Source organism: Vigna umbellata, chromosome 9 (assembly GCF_029865625.1).
Source record: "Vigna umbellata cultivar VRB3 chromosome 9, Vumbellata_1.0, whole genome shotgun sequence".
NCBI lineage: Eukaryota > Viridiplantae > Streptophyta > Magnoliopsida > Fabales > Fabaceae > Vigna > Vigna umbellata.
The window spans coordinates 2,082,045-2,092,549 of record NC_142173.1 but is presented as its reverse complement, the minus strand read 5'-3'; positions in this window follow the sequence as shown (position 1 = coordinate 2,092,549).

Sequence of the window (10,505 nt, the reverse complement as noted above, 5' to 3'; positions counted from 1 at the left end):
TTGCATTTTTCCTATAGTTTCGTTCTTATATAAGAAAAAGTCTTTTCCAATATTTTTTTATAGCAGTTTTAAGTTGAAAGTCTTATCTGATGTTAGTGACAATACTATAGCAGTTTTATACAAACAAATAGAAGGTCTTATTTGGTGTTAGCGACATACGGGGGCAACATCTTTGGTAAACACGTATACATATAAAACTTATAAATTTCTGGCATAGTAACTGTGGGACCCTGGAAAATTAATTCTGATAAACACGTTGTCAAATCAAAATTTATGAATGGAAAACCCCTCTGCAGTGCATTAAAAACGCACATGCATTCTCTCTGTCGCACTGCCAAGTGTCACCGAGAAAGAATGGGAGTCAGAAATGGGGATAGAGGTGTCACCGGGAGAGACGCACGTTCGTGCGGATGTGGGAAGAAACAAAAAGAATTTTCTGGAAAAACCCTTCCTCTCTCCTGCACTCATCTTCTTCCTCCAAACTCAGACCCCATTCTCTCCTCCTTCTCTCTAGAACCCTTTCATCTTCTCTCTACTGTAACTCACCACCATCCCCTCCGATCCCATTTCAGAAACCGTAGGACCATTCACGGCGTCGTGAGCTTTCACTGGAACCGAACGCTTTAGAGTTCTGTGACCGGTAAGTTCTCAAACTCTAAACACCCTCTTCTGAGTTGCATGCGAACCCTGGTACAGCTGCATGTTAGAGTATGAGCTAAGTTCTCCTACGTTTCTTTTGGTTAGATTTAGTGAAGCACTTGAGAAGCACGTTGAGGGTAGAAAAACCATAGTTGGACGAGTCAAAAATCCTTTGTATTTGGAAGTTCACTGCTGAACCAGGTAAGGGAAGCTTAGTAATTTAATTGATACTGTATAATGAGTGTGAGAGCATGAGTTGAATTGGATGCATGAACTGTATGCTGATTTGATTGTCAGGAACGATTGCTATTGTGTTGAATATGATTTCTGTGAGTTTAACTGCATGTTGATCTTGATACGCATGGATTTAGAGATGTATGATTTTGGTATGGTTTGATTGGTTAATATGAAGAATTCTATAAAGTATGCGAATTAATGATGTATGTGAAAGTATAAGATTTCGAATTTTATGAGAAATGTTGAATTAGAATAAGATGAAAAATCTGATTATGATATTTCTTCCCTATGATAAAATACGTTCGTCATCGTACGGTCTTATACCGTTCGGTTTCCCCTGAAAATGACTTAGAATAGGAATTCTTTCATTCGGAAAGAATTCTGTTTGAGAACGAGCGTCCTCTTGTGAAAGGCTAGGTTTGAGCGTTCGACTCAGCCTAGTGGTATCCAACGATCGTAATTAATTGAAGTTATATTAGTAACGCTCGGTTTTATGATCCAGCGTTAGTTATAGGTAGCGCATAGTCTTATACTAAGCGTTCGTCCAAATGAGCTCTCGGTCTTATATCGAGCGTTCGTTCTAATTAGTGCTCGGTCATCTACCTAGTGTTCGTCCTAAGTAGTGTTCGGTTTTATACTGAACGCTCGTCCTTATATTTGATTCCCGAACGAACGTAAATAACGTTCGTCCAAAATTATTAGTTGACGTTCGGTCATTGACTGGCGGTGGTGTATCCTGAATTAAATCACACTCGGCTCATTTATCTAAATAATTTGTGATGTATCTATCCATTTGATTCGATCTAGAGTCATTGTACTTAAATTTTTCTAAGTATTATTCAGAGTTTCTAGAGTCAGTTCCTTTGACTGAGTTTAAGTATTCGTAACGTCCGTCAGTGGACAGGAGTTCGTTTCTTTTGTTCAGAAACGAGGATTTCTCCGTACTATAATAACGTTCGTCCTTATTATGAAAAGGATGAACGCTCGTCATTTTATGGAAGTGGAACAAATAACATAAATGTGAATAAGAGGAAGTATTATAACGTGCGAACAGTGTAATAGATGAAACTATGATTATGGATTTTGAACGAGCGTTCCAAGGAGGAACGTCTCTATGATTTGAATATGAGAAGTTATGTAGTATGACCATGGTAAAGCTGCTGATGGCTGTTCATCCTGATATTCCGTGAGTGCTCGTGCTCATGTAGAGGGGAGTAGGTCATGTGTGGGAATGGCAGGAGGTCCTAGTCCTAATGAGTACTTTGGACTGATAGGGCTAACCTCGGGTGGCAGCTGTTGAGTGTTTCCAGTTATCACATCACCCGAGTGCACGAACGCCTGTAGATACATGGATTCATACAGTCCGGACAGTCGGTCTTGTGAGAGCTTGAATGATTACTTCTATGCTGATAAATTGTTGTATGTCTTGTATGTTTATTTGTACATGTTAAATTGTATGATGATTGTATGAATTAAATTACCTAAGCTTACTGATAGGCTGTCGTTGAAGCTATCAAATTAATACTACTTTTCAAGGCAACTTCAGTATTGCCAAGTAGTATTCAAGAAGGTAGATAGGGCTAAAGTAACCCTGAGTCGTCTCCCAACGAACACGGAATTGCTTTTGAATATCTGACTCTTATGCTATGCAATGCTTATGAATAAAAATGATGTTTGGAGAATGTTTAAAGAACAAATAATAAACTTAAAAACAGTTATGATTAAATAGGCTAATTCCACTGCTTTTCCAAGATAGATTCATCATCGGTTATTCACGGATAATTGTTCAATTGATTATTGTTTAAGTTTCAAATTAATTAAAGTACATTCTTAATTAATTTGAGGGCGATCATGCATTTAACCAAAGTAAATTCTCAATCAAATGCAAAACCTTTCTAGATTATTCACAATAAATTCAACCAAAGTACATTCTCAATCAAATTCTATTGTGTTTAATCATGTCTATTCTTAAATCTCCTAACCAAGTTAAAAGTTAATCAATCAAAGTAAATTCTCAATTGATTATAGTTGAAATTATTACTACCAACCAAAGTACATTCTCAATTGATAGTAAAAACCATTTAATCATATGAAAGTTCCTAAATTAAATCAAAGTAGATTCTCAATTTAAACCTACAAACCCTAAAACTCATATAATCAATATGCATGTAGATTCAAACATATTATGATGCAAAAATCTTTGCTTTTAACAAGATAGAGAGATGAAAGACATAGAGAGAACAACTTAAATCAATAACCAAAGTAAACAATTGCATTAACTGAACGTAACCTCAGAATCCGTCATGAAATTACAGCAGAATAGCCCTAGATGCTTAGCTCTCCATGAATGGAGTTGAATACAAGATGAAAGAAAAGTGAGAGGAGTATGAGAGAATGAATGTATGAAGTGAAGTTCTCTGGGTCTCTTTAAATAGGGCTTGATTGGGCTTGGACTCTGAATAGTTTGTTGATAAGATATTTTCTGTTGATATATCATATCTTTCAAATATTCATTAGATTAAATCAGTTTTAAAGAATATTTGATAGATATTAACTTAATTATCTTATATCCTATATCTTCCAAATAACTAAAATATTTAGATAATGATAAAATTATTTGGAAGATATTTTCTGTTGATATTCCCAAATTAAATTCAACAACTGAATTTTATCTTTTAGATTTTCTGACTTTCCAAAATTGCACAAATGCCCTGAAATTTCTTCTATCTGCACTTTAGCCCGTTCTGAATTTTCCAAATAAAATCTGATTTTGGGCCTTGAATTGCCATTTGGACCAATAAAACTTATATTCTCAGCTGCACAAATAAACATTAGAACATCCAAGAATAATTTATGCGCTAAAACTCACTTTTTACGTCTCTTTATTTCTCAAACCCAACAATTCCAATCATCACAAATTCACTTAAAATCAACCATTTAAGCACAATTATCCCATCAAAAATTTGAATTTTAAAGCATAAATGTGGGCATAAATATGCACTCATCACACCCCCACACTTATCCTTTTGCACTCCTGGGCAAAATTGATTAATTCCAAGACTTTGTTCTGAGTCATTTTATTTCATATTTGCACTTGGATCAAAAGAAGGAGTAGCACTAGATATAGATCAATCATTTTAGGCATTACTTTGTCATGGACATGCAAATGGAATCACTTTATTCTTCACACATGAGTTAACCTTTTTGAATTCCCAAGAAAATCAAATATGAAAGACAACATGTATCTATTTCTCTCCAATTCTCTCAAGTGTTTTTGGCTTGTGTTTACACTCAAAATACCCATGTAAGTAGACACCCTTGATATTTAGCATGACTCTAACATTCACACACTTCAGTAAACATGCAATTATTGATCATGAGGGCTTTTTAAGGTTTTATTGAGGCCAAGGTAAAGGTAGGGAATTTTTCTGGAATTTCTGAGTTTTTGAAATTGACATAGAAAGAGTAATGATATTTGATTTCAAAAACAAATCTATTTCTTGCTCTTTTAAGGAAGATTTACTTTTCTTTCTTCTTCTTTTCCTTTTTTTTTTTTTTTTAACTTCAATTTTTCATCTTCCTTTTTACCCTTTTTATTGTTTTGTGGGTGAGATGCTCACCCACACACTTATTCATCACTTACTTCTAACAGAATCCATTACTCCTTCTTCTTTCCTAAGGTAAGGAACATATGATTTTTCTTCTTTTTGTTTCATTTGACAATGACTGGGAACAAGAGAAAAAAAAAATAGGCTTAAGGCTCAAAGAGGGTTCCAATGGATTAATGTTAGGACAAGTTTATTTGGCCAGGTAGATAAAACAAGAAATGCCTCAATCATATCAAATCATGCATATTCTCCTTAGTTGCACAACACAGAATCAAGCTAACTATTAGAGTATCAACAAAACATGGGCAATTCACACAAGAAAAATAGGTATGGCACATGGTGGTCCATCCTTAACATTAAGTTCAAAACTCACATGGTTCAAATTTCTTTCACAAAAGATTTAATTGGGAAATTCTCAAGTCAACTCAATCAACAAATCATAGAAGCAATCCACTCATATCAACATGACTCATTTTTTTTTTCTCTTGAATTCATGATCATTCCAGTTACTGATTCAAACTCTCAAATCCAATGCAAATATTTATTTAAAACAAACAAAATAGACAAACAAAATAGGGAACAAAATTAATTGTTTCCCCACACCCCCACACTTAAACTATGCATTATCCTCAATGTATGCCTTATATATAAAATGCAAAGAAAAAGTATGGGGGAACTTACCTCCTTCATGGTGGAAGGAATGCTAGTAGGACTTCATTGGAAAAGTCATCCTGGATAGGAATGTTATCTTTTCCTTTTTCAATCCTACTAAGATGGTCAACTACTACATTATGTGACCCACCTCTGTCTTGAATAGGAGTCAACTTGTCCTTCTGGTTCTTGACCATTGTGATTCCATATTTCTTGGGAACCACATGTATAAGGTCCACCCAAGTGCTGTCAGAATTTGAATATTTAAGACCTGTTTGTAGCAACTTGGTGTCCTTTTTCTTTACAACCCCCATCAGTTGAGGATTTAGTCTTCCTTGAGGTTGTCTCACTGGTTTAGCATCCTTCTCCAAAACGGGTGGTTGTACCACAGATGGCAACATCTTACTGCCTAAGGTATTCTCGGCCACCTTAACATCACACTCGGACGCCACAAAGGTATCATCTATTAATACCGCGTCCTCAATATCACCTGCTTTACAGTTTCCTTTTTCGTCCAAAATTAGGGACGACATATTTGAAAAAGAAAAATTGTTTACAACATCACTTGATAAATCAATACAAAACAAAGAATGATCTTTAATCTGGTGCTTCCCAGCTTCCAACACGTTGAACCGCACCTTCTCGTCTCCTATCTCCATTGTCAGTGATCCTGCATGCACATCTATCTTGGTTCGTGCTGTCATCATGAAAGGTCTTCCCAAGATAATAGTTGTTGGACTGATTCCCTCATCATCCTTCATGTCCAAGATATAGAAATCTGCAGGAAAAATTAACTTGTCTACTCGGACAAGAACGTCCTCAAGCACACCTGCAGGGTTAACTGTGCTACGGTTGGCCAGTTGAATGACCACACCAGTAGTCTTAAGAGGTCCCAAAGATAGAGAAGTAAACACTGATAAAGGCATTACATTTATGGAAGCCCCTAAATCTAGCATGGCATTGTCAAACTTTGAATTTCCAATAACACATGGAACAGAAAACATACCTGGATCCTTGCATTTTCGCGGTATTTCAATATGCTTCTTAATCAAACTTGACACATTTCTTCCCAAATTCACTACCTCATTATCCCTAAAACGCCTTCTATTTGTGCAAATTTCTTTCAAAAACTTGGCATATTTAGGAATTTGCTTAACAGCATCTAGCAAAGGAATATTGATCTCCACCTTTTTGAAAATATTTAAAATCTCTTGGTCTAATTCCTCCATTTTTTTGTTTCTCGGCTTCAACCGATTTGGATATGGAGGAGGTGGAGAATAAGAAGAAGAAGTTTTAGAAGAAGAGTTAGAAGATACTAACCTGGATTTATCAGTGGTAGTCTCAGGTGATGGTTCACTCGGTCCTCCATTGTCATCAATTTGCGCTCCTTCTTTCTCCTTATCTTCATCCTCTTGGGCTCCTTCAGGGCTTTCTACTTGCTTACCCGTTCTCAAAGTAATAGCACTTACATTTTGCGGGTTGATCACTGTTTGTGCAGGCAGTTTGTTTGATTCCTTAGCCTCTAATTTTTCCACCCTCTGAGTCAACTCTACAATTGATTTCTTGATTTCTGAATTTTGCTCAAGTATTGTTTTCATGAAATCTTGTAGTGACATTTCAGGTTGAGGTTGCTGCCTTTGTTGAGGTGGAACATAAGGTTGTTTATTCTGTTGATACCTATTGGAGGATGAGTCATGATAATTCTGGTATGGTCTATTTCCTCCAATCATGTTTGCAGCAAAAGCTTGAGATGAGTTTTCCACAGTGGTTTCCACCAAGCTAGGACATTCATCAGTATAATGGTTAGTTGAAATGCAAATTCCACACTTCTTAGCAATTTGTGGAGTTGAGGTTTTAAACAAATTTGCAATCTCGTCAAGTTTGCTTTCTAGCTTATTTAATCTTTCATCTATCTTCTTCCCATCAACTGCACCATTTTCAATTTCATGCACTCCCTTCAGCAAAGTCACTGAATTTTCTCTTGTGCCATATTGTTGATTGTCTACTGCCTTTCGTTCTATTAGATCTATACCATCTTCTGGTGACCTGTCTAAGAAAGATCCTCCACTTGCAGCATCTGCCCATGACCTATCAGTAGGACTTAAGCCTTCATAAAAGCTTAGAATAAAATCTTCCATTTGGAGTTGAGGGCATGAAGAACATAATTTCTTGAATCTTTCCCAATATTCACTAAGATTCTCTCTATCTCTCTGTCTTATATCTTGAATTTCTCTGCGGATAGCTGATAATCTGGATGCAGGAAAATACTTCTCAAGAAAGAGTCTTTCAATAGTTTCCCAATTTGTAATCCGTGCAGAGAGATAATACCACCAATCTTGAGCTGCGCCTTGAAGAGTAAAAGGAAAAGCTCTCATTTTAAGGCTCTCTATTGTGATCCTGGGAGATCTAAAGTTTTCACACAACATGTGAAATTGTCTCAAGTGCTTGTGTGGATTCTCCCTTGATAACCCATTGAACTTTGGTAAGGCATTTAACAGGTCAGGTCTCAACTCCCACTCCTCATTAGGGTATTCAATGTTACTTCGGATAGCTGTATTGTGGGAGGTGGCTAACTGTCTGATGGTTCTTTGTGCCATATTGTTTGGGTTAGGATCAGGTAAAGGATTGGATGGTATGTTTGTGATTGGAGATAATGAAGGTGGAATGACTTCAGATGTAGGAAGTGTTCCCTCAGTAGAACACCCAAATTTCAATCTTCTCCGCAGCTTACGCAAATTCCTTTCGACTTCCGGGTTAATTTGATAAAATTCTCCCGGGTTAGCTCTGGTCATGCACTACGCAATCTGCTGGAAGTTGTTTCTCTGTTACTTCTCTTTTTTTTTTTTTTTTTTTTTTACCTTTGTTCTTGCTTTATAGAAAGATTTCAAATAAGAGATAAGAGAGACTTGTTGGGTCCACTCCCAGGAAAGAGAGGTGCGTCACAATGGACAACTTAAGTACCAAGTCTTTCCTAGCCAGAGTGTATTCAAACTAGCCTCAAGTATTTCTCAAGAGAAATTCTTAATAAAAACAAGAACAAAGATTTTTGATAAAACAAGAATGACTAAAGGCTACAAAATAACTCAAATTAAATTAAATGTATGTGCGTAAAAAAAAATAAAAATAAATAAAAATAAAATAAAAATAAAGAAAAAATAAAAATAAAAATAAAAATAAAAATAAAAAATAAAAATAAAAATAAGAATTAAATATTCAAAATACTAACCGTATTCCCCGGCAACGGCGCCAAATTTGATAGGCTGTCGTTGAAGCTATCAAATTAATACTACTTTTCAAGGCAACTTCAGTATTGCCAAGTAGTATTCAAGAAGGTAGATAGGGCTAAAGTAACCCTGAGTCGTCTCCCAACGAACACGGAATTGCTTTTGAATATCTGACTCTTATGCTATGCAATGCTTATGAATAAAAATGATGTTTGGAGAATGTTTAAAGAACAAATAATAAACTTAAAAACAGTTATGATTAAATAGGCTAATTCCACTGCTTTTCCAAGATAGATTCATCATCGGTTATTCACGGATAATTGTTCAATTGATTATTGTTTAAGTTTCAAATTAATTAAAGTACATTCTTAATTAATTTGAGGGCGATCATGCATTTAACCAAAGTAAATTCTCAATCAAATGCAAAACCTTTCTAGATTATTCACAATAAATTCAACCAAAGTACATTCTCAATCAAATTCTATTGTGTTTAATCATGTCTATTCTTAAATCTCCTAACCAAGTTAAAAGTTAATCAATCAAAGTAAATTCTCAATTGATTATAGTTGAAATTATTACTACCAACCAAAGTACATTCTCAATTGATAGTAAAAACCATTTAATCATATGAAAGTTCCTAAATTAAATCAAAGTAGATTCTCAATTTAAACCTAGAAACCCTAAAACTCATATAATCAATATGCATGTAGATTCAAACATATTATGATGCAAAAATCTTTGCTTTTAACAAGATAGAGAGATGAAAGACATAGAGAGAACAACTTAAATCAATAACCAAAGTAAACAATTGCATTAACTGAACGTAACCTCAGAATCCGTCATGAAATTACAGCAGAATAGCCCTAGATGCTTAGCTCTCCATGAATGGAGTTGAATACAAGATGAAAGAAAAGTGAGAGGAGTATGAGAGAATGAATGTATGAAGTGAAGTTCTCTGGGTCTCTTTAAATAGGGCTTGATTGGGCTTGGACTCTGAATAGTTTGTTGATAAGATATTTTCTGTTGATATATCATATCTTTCAAATATTCATTAGATTAAATCAGTTTTAAAGAATATTTGATAGATATTAACTTAATTATCTTATATCCTATATCTTCCAAATAACTAAAATATTTAGATAATGATAAAATTATTTGGAAGATATTTTCTGTTGATATTCCCAAATTAAATTCAACAACTGAATTTTATCTTTTAGATTTTCTGACTTTCCAAAATTGCACAAATGCCCTGAAATTTCTTCTATCTGCACTTTAGCCCGTTCTGAATTTTCCAAATAAAATCTGATTTTGGGCCTTGAATTGCCATTTGGACCAATAAAACTTATATTCTCAGCTGCACAAATAAACATTAGAACATCCAAGAATAATGTATGCGCTAAAACTCACTTTTTACGTCTCTTTATTTCTCAAACCCAACAATTCCAATCATCACAAATTCACTTAAAATCAACCATTTAAGCACAATTATCCCATCAAAAATTTGAATTTTAAAGCATAAATGTGGGCATAAATATGCACTCATCACTTACCCTTGCGTTTCCTTGTGTTGTCTACTGTTTATGTACGTCCGTCTTGTCCATGCAATGATCATCCGTGTGGATGTGAGCAGATGGAGACACTCTTTTGGAAGAAGTGATTGAAGAAGAGAACCTGGTGGACGTCGAAGTGAAGGCCGAGACCTAGATCGTCCAGTAGGTTTAGCTTACTTGGAATTTTTGGGACGTTCGGTTATTAGTTTTTGTAAAACCGTTCGTCTTGGACCTTGGTTGTTATTGTATTAATTTTTGAACCTTGTATCTGTTTAACGTTCGGCTTTGATAGCTGATTTAGTTAAGACTGCACTGTTTAATCATGTAAATGTGATTAGTTCTAATTTATGGAAATTACTATATTTTGGGATGTTACATTAGTGGTACCAGAGCAGTTTTGTTCTTTTAAGGACACTTAGGGTTATGAGTACACTGTGCTTTCGTTGTGTGCTTATTGTGTGTTTAGTGAGTTATTGTTTTTAACTCTTGAACATAACTAACGTACGTTTTCTCTGGTCCAGAAAACGAATGGCGCCTAGACTCCCTCCACCACCTCAACCTAATGAGGCTGACGCGTCCAACAACACTAGACTGTT